The sequence below is a fragment of the Zingiber officinale genome, chromosome 4A, assembly GCF_018446385.1.
Source record: "Zingiber officinale cultivar Zhangliang chromosome 4A, Zo_v1.1, whole genome shotgun sequence".
NCBI classification, from domain to species: Eukaryota; Viridiplantae; Streptophyta; class Magnoliopsida; order Zingiberales; family Zingiberaceae; genus Zingiber; species Zingiber officinale.
The window spans coordinates 64,131,438-64,150,553 of NC_055992.1; the positions used below are offsets into that span (position 1 = coordinate 64,131,438).

General features: G+C 38.3%; 1 protein-coding gene across 3 annotated transcripts in view; it reads right to left on the bottom strand.

Moving 5' to 3' along the window:
- The window catches only part of LOC121969959 (succinate--CoA ligase [ADP-forming] subunit beta, mitochondrial-like), a 77,559-nt gene that overhangs the window by 15,075 nt on the left and 43,368 nt on the right, over window positions 1-19,116 (bottom strand). The window lies entirely within an intron of this gene.

The following is a 19,116-nucleotide window of genomic DNA, read 5'->3' on the forward strand; positions in this document are numbered from 1 at the left end:
ATTATATTAAATTGGCTTGAATTAAATGGTTGGATTAGATCAACCATGAGAGAGATTAACTCAAGTTTGACTTGACTTGAGAGGAAGAGGAAGAGTCAAGTTTGACTTGACTATTTGCCACCTCATTTGTGAGTTGGCATTAAGTGGCCAATAATGGTGTTACACATCATCATGTTTAGAACATGTGTGTGCCACCTCATGGAGGTTACAAATCTCCTCCTCATTTTAATGGCCACATTAAATGAGAGGAGTTACAATATAGTGGCCGGCCACTTTTGTGTGATAAATGGAATTTTGATTTCATTCAAGGCTCATTCAACTCATCTTCTTCCTTGCTCTCTCTTCTTGCTCTCCCTCTCCTCTCTTTGCCGAACCTTACCAAGGTGCTAGCACACCTTTGTGTTAGGTTTTCTCCACCTATTTATTCGTGTGGATACTTCTAGAGGGTTGTACACTTGACAACCTCGAGATCCGACATCACTTGGAAGAGCGGGATACGCGAAGGGCTTCGCATCAAGGGTAATTCCTTCTCCTAGTTTAGAACTAACATAAAAACTCGTACTCGTAATGTTTTTTGAAAGTTTTACTTCACACGGATCCGGTGGCATGGGGGTTTCGAAGTTTCCGCGACACGAAAAAGCGATTTTCGCGACCCGAAAAACCCAACAGGTAAAAATTACTTTGGTGATGTGGCTAGAGCGACTTGGGAAGCCTATAAGACAAATTACCCTAAGGAAATAGCTCGTATAGCATCCCAAGGAAACAACATCCTCAATTTTTGTTATAACATTCATAGGTTATTCACAATTCAAGATGCAAACATAAGTCTAGATATACGACAAAGAGAAGTTATGAGGGACTTAGAACATCTTTGACTATTTAGCTAGAATTGGATCAAGTCATTTTGTAATAACTTCCTAGGACTAACAACAGTATCAGGAAATTATTATAACCATGAATTAGGAGAACGACAATTTAGTAAACTCCTAGGCTATTTGGGATATGAAAGTAGCACCTCAATATGATAACATAGAGGTACACATTCAACATATCATATCAATATTGAAATAAAAATGTACATACATACACATACAAAAACAACTTAAAATCAACAGTATGATTTTTTAGCCAAATTTATACACCACAACAATATGGACTCAAATCAACCAAAACAACGCCACATAGGCCAACCTGATAAGGTAACCAAACCAACTAGAAAACTCACACAAACTCATCATAACATCATGCCACGAAAACCTATTATGTAAGAAAGAGTCAAGAAAAAAAATCCTATTTCAACAAAGACAAATATGTTAGAAAATTCAAACCAAAGAAAATATATGCTAACACCATTACGTGCTTTGCGTGTAATGAGTGAGGCCACTTATGTTGTGCATGTCCTAACAAAAAAAAATTATATACTAGGGAAGCAATCAAATATCTCTGATACTTCCTCTATTTATTCTATAATCTTCGTAGAAGACCTTGAAGAAATACCTCCATTATACTTTAATCAATTCCTTCTTAAATACCCTATATAGAGTCCATGACCCATATGACTCTTTTAAATAAGACATAGAGGAGCTTTCTTCTCAATGGGAAGACTTATGCTTACCCAATATGGATCTCATGTTTAAACAACTTACATTAAAACTTACACCTGTTAAAGGATGGCCAGATCTATCCGACTGTCCTCATAATTGGATATTAAAAATAGGAACGGATAATGTTCTTGTTGGCGAATTGCCTGTAAAACGAAATGTCTTTCTCGATCTTTCAACTCAGATTAGTAGCAATAGTATAATAATAACAAGTAAATTAAACAACAAAAAAATGAAAGAAGAAGCACAAGATTTACTTGGTTACAACTTAAGTAGTTGTTAATCCAAGACAAATGAAAAACTCTAAAAGTCTCCTTCGATGAAGGCGGAGAAGCCTCTTACACTCATTGAATGCTCAGTTGCTAGGAAATGAATAAAAGAATTGATTCCTAATTTCTAGGTCCAGAGGTCTTTTTATAGCTCCTGGAAAATCTTATCCGGAGTTAGAAGGCATCTCCAACAAGCTGGAAGGCGCCTCCAGCAAGGTAAGAAAGGATAAAGCTTTATCCTTCGCCAACGACAGTTTTTGCCCAGTTGAAGGTGATTGAAGGCGCCTTCCATGAAGGCTTGATGGCGCCTTCAAGTGCTTGAAGGCGCCTTCCATCAGAAGGGTTCGAGGGCGCCTTCAATCCACTTGAAGGTGCCTTCAGCAGCTACTACCAAACTCCAAGTCTTCTCCTTTGGCTCTTCCACTGTTCTGTTCGCTTGGGTGAATTCGGCCAACCGGAATAGGGCTCACCCGAACTCATTTGCCGGCTTCTCCTCGAGCAGTCGTCCTCCCCGGCTTCTCGTCCCTCGGACCACCGCGTGCGTCCTTCTCGTCTGCCAGTGTACTCTTCCGCAGCACCTCGTCCCTCGGATGTACTGAGCTCATCGACTCTCTTCCCGTGTCATCCTTCTCGCTAAATGTGTCTTCCGCTCGACTTGTCTTGCATACTTAAACACGAGGATCAAATACACAGGACCTAACTTAACTTAGTTGATCACATCAAAACTACCACGGGGTACCAACAATCTCCCCCTTTTTGATGTGCATCAACCCAAGTTCAAGTTAAGGTTTAAAAAAAACATAGCCTAATAACATGATGAATGTATAAGTATAAAGTTGAAATAAATTTAAACAAATTAGTTACAAAATTCAAAATTGATAAAAAATCCTAACTCCCCCTTAATCTCCCTGAACTTTTACTTATCTCTCCCTTTGATCACATCAAAAAAAAGGGAAAAAAATACAATAAAGTGTTACACAAATTGGAAAAAATTTGGGTGAACATTCATGAAGAGTTTGAAAAAATGTTTTAAATGTTTAAAACCAATTTTATAACAGTTAACCTTTTAATAGTTTAGGCAATTAAACATTCATTTCAGTAATTGGCTTTCAGACTGTGGCGAGGCATTAGGCCTTCTTGGATATTGGAACAACAACCACTTCTAGACAAAGTCTCTTAAAGAAAAGAAATATTTAATTTTCTTTTTAAGTATGTTGAATGGATTATAACAATTTAATCTAAGCATGATCTTGATTTACTAGATTCTTAGAAAGTACTTTAATAAATTGAAATAATTTTTCAGGAGGTAAAGCACATACCTCACTTACCTTGTGTTCTGATGCTCCCCTTTGTCGCTGCTTTCTTCAGAGGATCCTCCCCCTTCGTCGATGCTCATCTCTGAGGAACTGTCAATGTTCCCCTGGTGATCTGCCATCAGAGCTAATCCGGCGTAGGCCTCGATCTCAGATTCAGAGGACGACGACTCATCCCATTTTGCCTTCAGATTCTTGTGCTTCGATCTTGTCAGTCTTTTTCCCTTATCTTTCTCTCTCTTCTTTAGTTCGAGCCAGTCGTCCTTAATGTACCCTTCTCCTTGGCAGTTGTAGCATCGTACCTTCCTTTACTTCTGAAGTCCTTTTTTATCTGCGACTTAAATTTATTAGATTTAATAAATCTATTGAATTTTCTTACCAATAATATTGCTTCATCTGCGTCGATTAAATTCTCAGAGTCTTAATCTGGTTCACCCTTTTGATTGGCTTTTAGTACTATGTTATGCGTTGTCTTTTCTCCTTTGTTTCGCAAGACTGCACATCTGGATTCGTGAAGTTTTTCTAATGAACTAACTTCAAGGTCTTTAGATATGTAAAATGAGTCGACTATATATATCCACTTGGGTGTCCTAGGAAATGCATTTAAAGCATACCTTAACGAATCTCGGTTCGTTACCTTTTTTCCGAGATTCGTGAGTCCGGTGATGAGTTCTTTGATCCTTGAGTGCAGATGTTCACTTTCTTCCATCCGGAGGTTTGTCAGTTAGTTCCAGAGCAGGTCTCGTCTCGCGAGCTTTACTTCAGAAGTTCCTTCGTGCAGCTCCAGGAATTTCTCCTAAAGTTCCTTTGTTGATTCGTAATCTCCGATCCGATTTACTTCCTAGGGTGGAAGTACGCTGAGTAGGTGGAACTCGGCTTGTCCGTTTGCTACGAAGTCTACTTGCTCCTTCTTAGTCCATTGGCATTCTTCCTTTTCATTTCCTTGGGAGTCTTTGGGAGATACAAAATCATATTTAATTATTAACAGAATTTCAAAATTAATTTTGAAAAACACCTCTATACGTTTCTTCCAAGATGCAAATTCTTCTTCGAACTTCGGTGGGAAGATTGTCGGTCCGAACATCGTTTGGGTGCTTCAGTCGGCGGTCAGTCCTTCTGAGGCGGTTGGGCTCTGATACCAATTGTTGGCGCAGCGAGGCCGGCAAGAGGAGGTAAATTGCTTGTAAAACAAAATGTCTTTCTTGATCTTTCAACTCAAATTAGTAGCAACAGTATAGTAATAACAAGTAAATTAAACAACTAAAAAATAAAAAAAGAGATACAAGATTTACTTGGTTACAACCTAGATGGTTGTTAATCCAAGACAAATAAAAAGCTCTAAAAGTCTCTTTCGATGAAGGCGGAGAAGCCTCTTACACTCGTTGAATGCTCAGATAGGGGTGTCAAAAATGAACCCGACCCGACGACCCAACCCGAGTCGACCCAAAAAAAAATCAGGTTCGGGTTGGGCATTTTCGGGTTCGGGTCGGGTTCGGGTTGGAGGGTTGGAGAGTAAAAAAGTTTCGGGTTGGGTCAGGTTGGGTTCGGGTTGACCCGGGTTGACTTAAATATAGGGTTTTGTTGGTTTTTTGGGATTAAATCAAGTTTTATTTTAAAATTTTAGATATTTTTATGTATATTAATATCATGTTTGTATGATAATGATGGAGTATTGAGATAAAAATGAAGAATTATGGGGAAAATAACCCAAAAAAGTCGTTTTGAATAGGATTTTCCAGTTATATGGGTTGGGTTCGGGTTGATCGGGTTGGTCGGGTTCGGGTTCGGGTTGAGGTGTTTTGGGTTGAACTCGGGTTCGGGTCGGGTTCGGGTTGGGTTAAATAAAAAAAAACTCAACCCGACCCAACCCGATCCGACCCACCCGAATTGACACGCCTATGCTCAAACAGTTGCTAGGAAATGAATACAAGAGTTGATTCTTAATTCCTAGGTCCAGGAGTCTTTTTATAACCCTTGAAAATCTTATCCAGGGCTAGAAGGCACCTCCAACAAGCTGGAAGGTGCCTCCAGCAAGGCAAGAAAGGATAAAACTTTATCCTTCACCAACGGCAGTTTTTGCCTAGTCTAAGGCGCCTTTAAGTGATTAAAGGCGTCTTCAGCAGCTACTACCGAGCTCCAAGTCTTCTCCCTTGGCTCTTCCGCTATTTTGCTCGGTCGGTGATTTCGGCCAACCGGAATAGAGTTCACCCGAATCCATTTTTCGACCTTTTCCTCGAGCAGTCTTCCTTCCCGACTGCCGCATGCGTCCTTCTTGTCTGCCGGTATACTCTTTCGCAACACCTCGTCCCTCGGATGTACCGAGTCCGTTGACTCTTTTCCCGTGTCATCCTTCTCGCTAGCTGCGTCCTCCGCTCGACTTCTTGTGTTCCTAAGTTCTTGCACACTTAGACACAAGGATCAAATACATAGGATCTAATAACTTGATTGATCACATCAAACTACCAAACGCAGAACCTATAAGCTTTGTAGAAAATAGGCTTGCAATATTTGTCTCTAACAATTTTTCTCTATTACCATTCTACCAATTCCGCCGACTAGAGGGAGTCCAAGAAATCTGCTTCTTGAAACCAGGGTATCTGTCTTAGAAACCTGGTTAAATTTGATCGAGGACGAACTTGTTACTCTTTGTCCTTTCCCTATTAATAAAGGTAAAGGAGTTTAACTTCCAGACCCCCCCCCCCTTTGACACTGTCCTAGTGTTTATTGAAACCTACCACTGTCCTACCAAACATACCCTAACTTTCAAAGAGTATCATGAAAACTAGATCTGCTTGGTTGTCCAAGCCTTTCTTCTGAACATCTACATCCAAGCTAGAATATACCTCTTGACATTCTCTCTCCAACACAGTTACTTCAATTAATCAACACACACTAGTCAGATTTAGACTACCTAATCTCCCGGCTAGAAAAACTTAAAGTTATCTACAAAAAATCCTATAAAATATTAGGACAGAAATAAGGTATACTGCCAATTAACAATAATCAACCCAGATCTTACCATAAAAGCACAAGACTTACACTATACAAACTGGGAAACCGAAGAATGTGTTATGCATATCAAATAATTATTAACCCTTAAGCAATTTAAAGATCTACTTCCAAGCATAGAAGCCTAGCTTTCATAGTCAATAAAGGAGTTGAACAAAAACGTGATCAATCAAAAATAGTCTTTAATTATAAAAGATTAAATAACAATTGCCAAGAAGATGGTTATAAAATATCCGAAAAAGACCAACTACTTAATAAGATCCAAAACTCAAAATGGTACTCTAAGTTTGATATTGCAAGTCAAAATGCATCCTGATTCTATTGAATGGACAATCTTTTCATGTCCCGAAGGACAATTAGAGCGGCTAGTACTATCATTCGGACTTAAAGTAGCCCCCTAAATCTTTCAACAAAAGATGGATGACGTTTTTAAAAACATTTCTATGATTACATGTGCCTATATTGATGATGCGTTAGTCTTCTCAAAAACAAAGGATGAACAGTTTCCTCACCTCCATACTATTTTTAACCTCTTCGAAATACATGGATTAATAATATCCAGGAAGAAAATGCAACTAGCTACCAAACACAGACTTTCTGGGAGCCTAAATTGGATAAGGAAAAATCTCTCCCTCCAACCCCATCTCTTCCAAAATTCTCACCTTTCCATACAAAATGGAAGATACCAAAACCTTACATGCCTTGGCCTCCTCAATTATGCTCGCCATTACGTCAAAGTTATTGGCAAAATTAGTGGACCATTATACAATAAAACATCCCTAACATGACAAAATACTTCAATAAACAAAATATAGAACTAGTTAAACAAATCAAGGACTTAGTAAAAACTATTCCAATGTAACCTTACCACTAGATTCTGACTACTTAGTCATAGAAACCAACAGCTACGAAATCGGCTGGGTGGTATTTTATTTAAAAAGCTTCCAAGTACAACCCAAAGACTCTAAATCATTATGCTGAAAATACAAAGAAAGATGTCATTTAACTTCTCTAGATTATGAAATACTAGTAGTCATTTATTGTATAGATACCTTTCGATCGTTTATTTACAATAAATAAGAAATTACCATCAGGACAGATTGTGAAATCATTGTAAAATATAACCAACAAACAAAAGGATTAAGTACCAAAAGGTGGCTTAAATTTACTATACAATTATCAATAAAAGATTACCAATTCAGTGCGAACATATCAAAGGAATAAATAATTCCTTAGCTAATATGTTATCCAGACTTTTACACTTCTATGTTATTTCAAAAAAATAGATAGATAAAAGAAAGTACGCACTTTTGCCTAAAAAACCATGAGGTTTAGCAACCAGGACTTACAACAGTTTACAAAATATGAAGACCAATTCCACTTCATGTCTCGAGAAAAACTTAACCACAAACAAAACTGCCTACTTAACAATATATGGAATATCTCTACAATATCTGGCAGCTCCAGTTACAAAATTGTTATGATCAATGCCTTATCCAATTACTTTATAACAACAATATAAAAGCATGTGGCCAAGAAATTCTTGCTATGTAGTTTTTTCCGGAACACAAGCCGGAGTCAACTATACATGGGAAGATGTCAACCTACCCATATAAGGCTGTGAACATCCCTTTTTCAAAGGCTTTTATTCTCTTGATGAGGCTTTTATTGCTATCAAGATCAATCTCGGTTCTAACTTCTTCATTAGTACTTTACTAAAAACATACCAACCAACCACAGATAAGACTTATGCTCAAAACTACTGTCTCTATTGCAGCAACATCTACATCCTCTTCATGCCAAATCCACCGGTCCTATTATTTAACTTTTGCCCAACTTAAAGAAAGAGCCAAGGCTACATCAAAACAACGAGCTTCCGAAGCCCGATTGTTGGGGCTTCCAAATACAATTCCAGAAGACATCTCTTCTTATGTTCGTAGCATGGTTGAAAAATCTACATTCCAAACTTTCATGGACTTATGTGAAGCCCTTAAAGCCTTCCATAGAAGCCCTCCCCAAGGAACTTGACTTGGAAGCACTTCTAACACTTGCCGACCAGCTTAAACATTGACGAGCTTATGCCTATGGAACTAAATGGGTGTGGGACAAAATGGAAAATCCTGATAACTATTTATTTGTAGGTGAATTTTACACAAAAAAAATATGTTGGCCAAAAGATACGATTTTTTTGTTCGCTTATACTACGCAACATACTACCCTTCTACAACATTACTAAAGAAAGGCCGAAAGACTAATCAACAAAAAAGCTAGTGAGCTCAACACTCTCAGCCAGAGCCTACCAAGCAGCCCTACATTACACCCATAACTCTACTCATGTCAGTATCTCAAGAGCTCCATCATTAGATTTGGTTGGTGAGCACAACCTTGAAAACATGATGGAACCCTAACGTCAACCATGACGTTATAATAACTTCAAACATCGTCAGCCATGACGTTATAATAATTTCAAACGTCAGCCGTGACATTTTACAACCCTATCCTTTCAAAAACGTCAGCCGTGACATTTTACAACCTTGACTTGGAAGCACTTCTAACACCTGCCGACCAGCTTAAACATTGACGAGCTTATGCCTATGGAACTAACTGGGTCTGGGACAAAATGGAAAATCTTGATAACTATTTATTTGCAGGTGAATTTTACACGCAAAAAATATGCTGGCCAAAAGATACAATTTTTTTGTTCACTTATACTACGCAACATACTACCCTTCTAAAACATTACTAAAGAAAGGCCGAAAGACTAATCAACAAAAAGCTAGTGAGCTCAACACTCTCAGCCAGAGCCTACCAAGCAACCCTACACTGCACCCATAACTCTACCCATGTCAGTATCTCAAGAGCTCCATCATTAGATTTGGTTGGTGAGCACAACCTTGAAAACATGATGGAACCCTAACGTCAGTCATGACGATATAATAACTTCAAGCATCGTCAGCCATGACGTTATAATAATTTCAAACGTCAGCCGTGACATTTTACAACCCTATCCTTTCAAAAACAACTCCACTCAACTCCTCTTGGACAACGGTGCCTTTTCTTTCTTTCCTCCTAAAGCAACTCTCCTCTAACTCTTCTCCTCTTTCTAGTCTATAAAAAGCCCCTAGCTCTCCAAGCAGAAGGCATCCAAAGAAAGTTTGATAGTGTGTGCAAGTCTAAGCTTGATAAGCATTCTCAGAAGTTTGTAAGCTTTCTTTATGTCAATTTTTTGTCTACTGTAATTATGTATATGTACATTAATTGTGTATGTCAAGTACTGTAAGTGTTTTGTTCTATGTACATTAATTCTCTTGTACAATACAAGTTTTATTATAAAAAACGAATTTTCTTCTAGGTCAACAGAGGCTCTACTCTCTATTCTCTCTACTTGCTTTATGAGTCGGGCATTGATTCGACTATTGGTTCCTCTACAAGTGAGGCTCATTGGAATAAAAGTAAGAAGACAAACAGTACAACATCCTTTCTATAGACTAGCCACTAAAACTCTTTTTACCATAAGCACACTTAACTTTCTAGTTAAGGCACAAAAAATATTAATTATTATTCACTTTTTACGGTTCACAAACTGTTCAGTAATTGATATTTTTGTTCCTTAACTAGATGGTTAAGTGTGCTTCTGGTAGAAAGGGTTTTAGTAGCTAGGTCATAGAAAGAATGTTCTACTGTTTGTCTTCTTGCTTTTATTCCAGTTAGCTTCTCCTGTAGAGGAACTAACTGTCAAACCGATGCCCTGGCTCTTTTCATAGTATAGGCAACAAGTCTTACTTAATTAGTCAGCACAGGTCTTACGCGATTATTTACTACTATCCCTATATAGTTACCATTCACAAATGTTATTAGGATAAGGACTGAGGAGTAAAGCAAGCAGACAGAACAGAGTAGAGCCTCTTGTTGACCTAGAAAAAAGTTAGTTCTTTATAATTAAACTTGTACTAGACAAAAGAAAGAACAAATACACTTAATGTACATAGAACATAACACTTACAGTAATTAACATACACACTTAATGTTCATAGAACATAACACTTACAGTACTTAACATACACGCTTAATGTACATAATTACATTAGATAGAAAAAACTAACATAAAAAAGCTTACAAACTTATGAGAATGCTTAACAGGCATAGACCTTCAAGATGCCTTCTGCTTGGAGAGATGGGGGCTTTTTATAGACTAGAGAGAGGAGAAAAGCTGGAAGAGGGTTGCTGCAGGAGGAAGGAAAGAAAAGGCACTGTTGTCCATCAAAGGAGAGTGGGGTTGTTTCTCTTAGAAAGGAGCGATGGAGAGAAAAAGAGGGGAGCTAAGTGGAGTTGCTTTTGAAAGGATAGGGTTGTAAAACATCATGGCTGAAGCTTGAAATTATTATAACATCATGGCTCACGACACTTTAAGCTATTATAACATCATGGCTAATGTTAGGGTTCCATCATGTTTTCAAGGTTGTGTTCACCAACCAAGTCTAATGATGGAACTCTGGAACTACTAGCATGGGTAGAGTTACGGATGCGGTGCAGGGCTGCTTGGTAGGCTCTGGCTGAGAGTGCTAGCTTTTTGTTGATTAGCCTTTCGTCCTTTCTCTGGTAATGTTGTAGAAGGATAGTATGTTGGGAAGTAAAATCGAACGAAAAAAATCGAGTACCCATATCTTTTAGCTAGTAAATTTATTCCGTATAAGATTCACCGACAAGTAAATAGTTATCAGGTATTCCATTTAGTCCCGAGCCAGTTTGTTACGTGGACAAAAGCTCGCAAATATTTAAGCTAATCGGCAGGTGTTGGAAGTGCTTCACTGTCAATGTTCGGTTCAGAGGGATAGTCTTTAAGTTCTGATTAGAAACTAATCGGATAAATTCATAAGTGCACAGAAATATCGTTAAGTAATAAAAGATCGAATTCGCAGGATCGATCAAGTACTAGCTTACTAATTAGACTTAGTTGTCTAGACTAATAGATAATGTGAGTGTTGTAAATGAGAAAATTAAGGGAACAGTGATGAAGAGAAGAGAGTGAAAGAAAACAAATGTTAGGCAACAGAAAATAAAAGAAGACAATCAGTAAAAGCAATTCTAGGATTTTGGTTTCACCATGTTATTAGTAAATAGTTGCTCTATATTTGAGTTTCCTATTTTCAATGATGATTCGTGTAGGTAGACTATCCTATGAATCCAATGCAAACTTTTGGACCTACACCGGCATACCAACCCCAATTATCACCTATTTTCAGAACAGTCAAAATTAAAGATCATTTCATAAGGGAGACCTTGTCACGAGAACCCATAACCCCCAAGTGACCAATCTCCTACTATGTGACGATGAATTAGGATTGATCCATTAGACTTTATAACAGCCTAGGGTTTTCGCGGCGCATCGATCTACTTTCGTAGCAACACTCCACGTCTCGGTTTTCTACGAGTCCGAGGATCGGATCCCCTTTCGGTCCATCCCCGAATCCTCGTAGGATACCAATCTCGTGTTTTTGGCATCGAGATTGTGTTTACATGATAGATCCAGACCACAACTCAACATATCATCGAAATAGAAGAAATCAAACATGCATAGATCGTGTTTACATACAAAGGATTAATCCCCTAATCCTAGAATCCAGAGTTTACCCCTTAGAGACAGGTAATAACCACAAATCATGTTCAAATCACAAAAATTTGAATACAAATTCAGAAAACGAAGAGAAAAGCTTAGGCTTGATGTAATCAATCTTCCTCCAAGCGGCTCTTGATCTTCCCTCCTTGCGTAGAAGGCTTCAGATCTGCTCTAGGCCATCTCCTAAAGTTTTCTTAGGGCCCTTAGACGCCCATTCAAGATCCCTCATCCGAAAGTCTGAATCAGCTTAAAATAGGCAAAGGGGTGATTGCCCAACATGGGTCATGCCTGGGGTGGCACGGGCGTCGTGTTGAGCGCTGATCGATTTTGGTGGCTTTAAGCAAACCCCATGCCAAACTGGTTTGGTGTCTAGTGTGAAACACGGCCCGTGCCGATGGGCACGGACTATTTGATACCGTGGTCGAACGGGCACGGCCAGTGCCGGCATGCACGAGCACCCCTGTCAAGTGGTAGAGCCTCCAAAACTTGATCTTCAATCTCCGTTTTAGCTCCATTTCACACCATATCACAAAAATACATGAGAGCAGTATTCCGAAACATGGTTTAAAGTGTCATGCCGAAACGGTCGAAACGGGCAAAACGTCTCGTCCGCTCAGCGACCGGCATCGGCACGACCCCGGCACCAGACCCACGACAGGTGTGACGTGTTGCGTGACCCCGTGGTCACAGCAGAGGGGTCGTTCGACCCTGCAACAGTAGCGGAGAGGTCGCATAACCCTTTCGCTGCCGCCATGGAGGCATCGTGCAACCTTGCGGTCACTGCAGAGGGGTCGCAAGACCAACGTGGTCGCGCCGAAGGAGTCATGCAATCCCCGCAGCTATGGCTGGTCGCACAATCCTGCGACAACACTGAAGTCGTGCGGGCTCGCGAGTGGTGTCAGATTTCAAATTTTTTTAATTAAACTTAGGTTAATTTTTTTAATCAACTCCTAGTTATGATGGAGATAATCTAAAGAAACTTTATTAAACCCTAATAAAATTATCTAATTAATTTTATATTTTATTTATTTTAATTTAAAACTTATAATAAAATCATTATTTATTTATTTATCTATTTTCATATCTTTTCCTTTTTTAAAAGATTATTTTTTAAATATTTATGTTAAATATTTTAGTTTTTAATTAATATATTTTATATTTAAAAAATACCAAAATTATATCGGCACGGCACAATACGATACCGAAACTGTATCGTTCCGGTCAGGACCGAAACCTCGGCACGGGTCGAAATTTTAAACCTTGTTCCAAAATAGAATTTTATCAAAAGAAAGCATAAAAATAGAATATCGTGGAATACATGCATGCAAAGTAGGTCGAAAGATATATCAAAATATAACAAAAATCCTATATAAAACACACACATCAAAAATCCAACAGACCAAACATTTGCTTGTCCTCAAGCAAACACTAATCCAAAATGCATGTGAATTCTCCCAAACTTCAATAAACTCATTTAATCCTATCATATGGTATCTATCATCTTCAAGCGAAGGCATTCAATTAGTTTTACCAAGCCTACAAGCTAGTTACGTGCAAGATGCATGGTTTGTTCCTAAGGGTTCAAATTCTTTCCTAGTCAAGTCATCATTCAATTGTGCTCCCAAAGTTTCCAGTGTTAGGCACTTACCTGTCATACGCGAGATTCATCCCCTCTCCCCAATATAAAGTTTCAAATGTAGGCTCGATATTAAAAGAAATAGATAAATTTTCTCAGTAACTTAACTCGATCTCAAAGGGGTATAATGATTAACCATCAAGTAGACTTATGGTGAAATAAAAATCGACTCAACAACACTTTTGTGAAATTTTACTATAAGATAGAAAAATATAAATCACCAAAATTTGTAGGTCAGGCCGACAAGAAAGGGGTGAATTGCCTGAAATTAAAAGAATACTCTTTCTCGATATTTAGACTAAGTTAAGCAAATACTTGTTAGAAACATATAGTTAAATGCATAAAAGTAAAGAAAGAGGCGAGAATATTTACTTGGTTTACAATCAGAGGATTACTAATTCAAGGCAAATGTAGCTCACTAAAACCTCCTTCCAAAGGTGGAGTAGCCTCTTACAACGTTGAAAACTCAAAACAGTAAAGAACATAACTAGAAATTGAAGTACAGAACTTGTTTACCAGTATCGTTCGAAACAACTGAGACCAGGGCTCTATTTATAGCTTGTTGCTCGAATCTGACCATTTGCCGATGTGGCAGCTCCGGACCCCTGGATCGGGTCCGGACGCCTAGACGTGGATAAAACTTTATCCATGCCGACAACGATTCACAAAGGATAAACTTATCATGGTACGGCGCCCTGACGCGGCTGACGTGCCCTCTCTCAACATCGCGTCAAGGAGGCACACCTGGGGCTACCCAAGGGTCTGAGCGCCCGAACAGCCAGCACCAAGTTGACTATCCAGTTTCTCCTCCGTTCCAACTCCGTTCACTTGGGTGATTTCTGTCATCCGGAATTGAGCTCACCCGAACCCATCTTCCGACCTTCTCTTGAGCAATCTTCCACTCCGACTTCTCGTCTCTAGAAAATGCCACACACTTCCTTCTCGTCCGCCAACATACTCTTCCGTAGCACCTCGTCCCTCAGACGCACTGAGCCAGTCAACTTTCTCCTGTCATCCTTCTCGCTAGCTTTGTCTTTCTTTCGACTTCTTGTGCTACTAAGGACCTATACACATAGACACAAGGCATCAAACATACACAAGACCTAACTTGACTTGGTTGATCACATCTAAACTACCACGGGGTACTTACAATCTCCCCCTTTTTGATGTGAATTAATCCAAGTTAAGTTAGCGTAAAACAAAACATTTAAGTAAATGAATAAGCAAATTTAAAGGATTAAATATGCAAATTAAAATGTACCTCCCCTAGACTTAATCTATAATTCTCCCCCTTTGATCACATTAAAAATAGGGGTATAAAATAAAATACTAAGGATTACACAATTTTTTCCTAACACGGAAAAAATTTGGGAAATCTGAATTTTTACGATTTATAAACCAATTTTGGAAGAAATAATTTTAATATTATTTTTAATTGTGAAAAATTCTAAAACTTTTGAAAATTAAATGTTCGAGAAGTTTTAATATTAAAAATTCATAGAAAATTCAATAATGGTCAAAAAAAAAAAAAAAAAAAAATTAAAGTTTTCCTACATATAAGTAATAAAATGCTTTTTCACCAAAAAAAAAAATAATATCTAATTAATTTCGTGCAGATAGGATTTCAAAAAAAAAATATTTGAAAAAAGTTAGACAATTTTAACCAAAAAACTATTAAATCAAATTAAAAAATAAAACATATAAAAAGATTTAATCTAGGCATGATTTTGGAACTCAATTTAGGTTTCTTCCTACTGGATTCATCAAATACTTGCTAGGGATATATTTTTTTGATAATTTTCTAATTTGGCGTTTATGATATTTGAAATACTAATTAAGTTTTCTAAAATTTGAAGTAGCAAAATTTGAACATGTAGAATTTTTTAAAATTTTCTATTTATTCTTTCAAATTAGTATTTTCAATTTTTAATTATCAAAATCCTCTATTAAACATGATTTTGCTAAGATTATTTTTATTTCTAAATTCTCCTTTTTCAATTTTTCATTTTTGGTCTTCAATTTACACATTGACTTAGATATGGATTTTAGACTAAAATACAATTGATCAGGAGGTAAAAGAAATACCTCACTTGTCATGTCGGATCTGAAGCTAGATTCTCCCCTTGTATCGTTGCATTCATCTGATGTCGCTCCCCCTTTATCGATGCTAGCTTCTGAGTTGCTTGGTTCGTCGTGATTAACCATTAGTGTTAGTCTAGCATATGTTTCTATTTCAAACTCGGATGACGAACTTTCGTCCCAAGTGGCCTTGAGATTTTTGTGCTTATTTCGCTTTAGCCTGTCTTTTTCCTTCTTGAGCTCTGGACAGTCTTCCTTTATATGTCCTTTTTGGCAATGGTAGCATAACCTTTCTCTTGTTTCTTGGATTTTTTGTGGGTCTGCATTTCTTTAAATTTATTAGATTTTAAAAAAAAATTAAATTTCCTTACTATATAAGCTTCTTGGTCTGTATCAATATCTGAGTCTGATTTGGGTTTGTCCTTGGTAACTCTTAGTACCAAGTTTTGGCTTGACTCTTTACTTGTCCCTACACATCTGGATTCATAGAATTCTGAAGTCGAAAAAAGTTCTTCTAAAGTACTTACCTCTAAGTCCTTAGAGATGTAGTAGGCGTCTATGATCAAAGTCCATTCTGGGGTTCTGGGAAAGGCGTTGAGCGCGTAGCAAACCGAGTCTCGATTGGTTACCATTTCACCAAGGTTAACCAATCCGGTGATCAGCTCCTTGATCTTAGCATGTAGTTAGGCTACCTTCTCACCTTTTTCCAGTTTGTTAGTTGATTCTGAAAAATGTCTCGTCGTGCGAGCTTCGCTTCGGATGTTCCTTTATGGAGCTCTAGGAATTTTTCCGAGAGTTCTTTGGCTAAGGAGTAGCTTCCGATACGGTTGACTTCTTGAAGTGGTAATACACTTACCAAGTGGTATTCCGCTCTGCTATTGGCTATGAAATCATCTTTTTCCTTCTTTATCCATTGAGTTTCTTATTAATCCTTAGGAACTACAAAATCATATTTTATTAATAAAAGAATTTTGAAATTAATTCGTAGGAATACCTCCATTAAGCATTTCAAGTGTGCAAACTCCCACTCGAACTTTGGCAGGTTGAGCCTTTGTCCGACCATTGATTTCTTTGCTTCGGTCAGCGGTTAGTCCTTCTGAAGCGTCCTCTCTCTGATACTAGTTGTAGGTTCCTAGACGGTCGACAAAAGGGGGTGAATTGCCTGAAATTAAAATAATACCCTTTCTCAATCTTTAGACTAAATTAGGCAAACGCTTGTTAAGAAACAAAAAGTTAAATGCATAAAAGTAAAGAAAGAGGTAAGAATATTTACTTGGTTTACAATCAGAGGATTGCTAATCCAAGGCAAATGTAGCTCACTAAAATCTCCTTCTTCCAAAGGCAGAGTAGCCTCTTACAACGTTAAAAGCTCAAAATAGTAAAGAACAAAACTAGAAATTGAAACTACTAAGACTAGGGCTCTATTTATAGTCTGTTGGTCGAATATGATCGTTTGCTGACGTGGCAGCTCCGGGTGCTTAGATCGGATCTGGGCACCTAGACGTGGATAAAACTTTATCCACACCAACAACGGTTCGCAAAGGATAAACTTATCTTGGTCAGGGCGCTCGAACACGGCTAACGTGCCCTCGCTCGGCATCGCATTGAGGAGGCACCCCTCGGGGTGCCCAGGGGTTCGAGAGCCCGGACCAGTCCGAGCGCCCGGATAGTCAAACACCAAGTTGACTATCCGATTTTTCCTCTGTTTTGGTTCCGTTCGCTTGGGTAATTTCGGCTATCCGGAATTGGGCTCACCCGAACCATCTTCCGGTCTTCTCCTCTAGCAATCTTCTGCTCCAGCTTCTCGTCCCTCGGAAACGTCGTACGCTTCCTTCTCATCCGCTAGCGTACTCTTCCATAGCACTTCGTCCCACGAACACACCAAGCCCGTTAACTCTCTCCCGTGTCATCCTTCTCGCTAGCTGCATCTTTTTCTCGACTTCTTGTGCTTCTAAGTTCTTACACACTTAGACATAAGGCAATATACCTAACTTGATTTGGTTGATCACATCAAAACCACCATGGGGCACTTACAAAATTTAGAGAACATATTCATATGGTATCACATTGCCATATCGTGTAAACCATGTTTCAAAGGACAACTCAATACATATTATACTTCATCTTAAATGCAAAAAGATTAACAAGCCTAAACAATTCTAACATGAAACTGACAACGAAATCACACTTAAAGAAAAAGAAAGAAAACACCTAATCATATTTACAAAAGAAAGGTTCGAGTACTAACCTACTCTCTTAGGTGGTTCAAGGAAGAATTGTGCTTTGCCTTCCTCCACTTGCATGTCCGAGTAGTATTTCTTCAATCTCTATCCATTCACTTTAAATGACTCTGATGTTTTGTCCCAAATGTCCATGGCTTCAAATGGATACACCCTCTGCACTTAAAAAGACCCTAACCATCTTGATTTCAATTTTTCAAGGAAGAACTTAAATCTTGAATTAAATAGTAATACTCAGTCACCCTCACAGAATTCTCTTCTCATGATATGTTTGTCATGTCATCTTTTGATTCTTTCCTTGTATGCTTTGGCATGTTCATACGTAACCTGCCGAATTTCTTCCAACTCACACAGTTGTAGTTTCCTTTTCTCTCTAGCTATCTTCGGATCAAAGTTTAGCTACTTAATAGCCCAATATGCTCCACTTCTACCGGGAGGTGGCAAGGCTTTCCATAAACAAGCCGAAGAGTCATTTCTATGGGGTTTTATAGGTTGTTTGATATGCCCACATGCATCATCCAATTTAAGGGATCAATCTTTTCGAGATGTTAAGACCATCTTCTCCAAAATACATTTAATCTCTCTATTTGATATTTCCACTTGTCCGCTTGTTTAAGGATGATACGGGGTGGCTATCTTATATCTCACTCCATATTTCTTTAACAGATTTCTAAACTGTCTTTCGATGAAATGAGATCTCCCATCACTAATCACTACCTGTGGGATTTCGAATTTGAGGAAGATAATTTTTCTAAACATATTGATAACTGTTTTGGCATCTCCGAGACATAGTCGATAGCTACTAGGATGTACTTGTTCACCCCGAACACGATCCACGCCCCAAATGTCAAAAAGTTCAACTTCCAAAATAGCATTTTGTGACATTTCTTGTCTCTTGGCGATGTTCTCAGTCTTCTAACAGCAATCAAATGTCATTACAAAATCTCTAGCATCCTTGAATATGTGAGGCCAATAGAATCTGGCTTGCAAAACTGTTGTTGCCGTTTTCATAACCCCAGCATGTCCCCTATAAGTTGAAGAGTGGCAATGGTAAAGGATGTCACGAATCTCCTCATATGGAACGCACCTTCTATAGATACCATCTGCATATCTTTTATATAGGAATGGTTTATCTCAAATAAAATATTTTACATCTGCCAAGAATTTTATCCTTTGTTGATAAGTGTACCCTAGGGTGAAATACCACATGCTAAGAAATTGGCTAAGTCTGCATACCACGGAATTCCTGAAGTTCTCACTACCAAAAGTTGCTCATCAAGAAAAGAAATCATTGATTGGCAAGTTGCCACTCATCTCCTCGTAATCCTAGTTCAATCGAGAGAGGTGGTTTG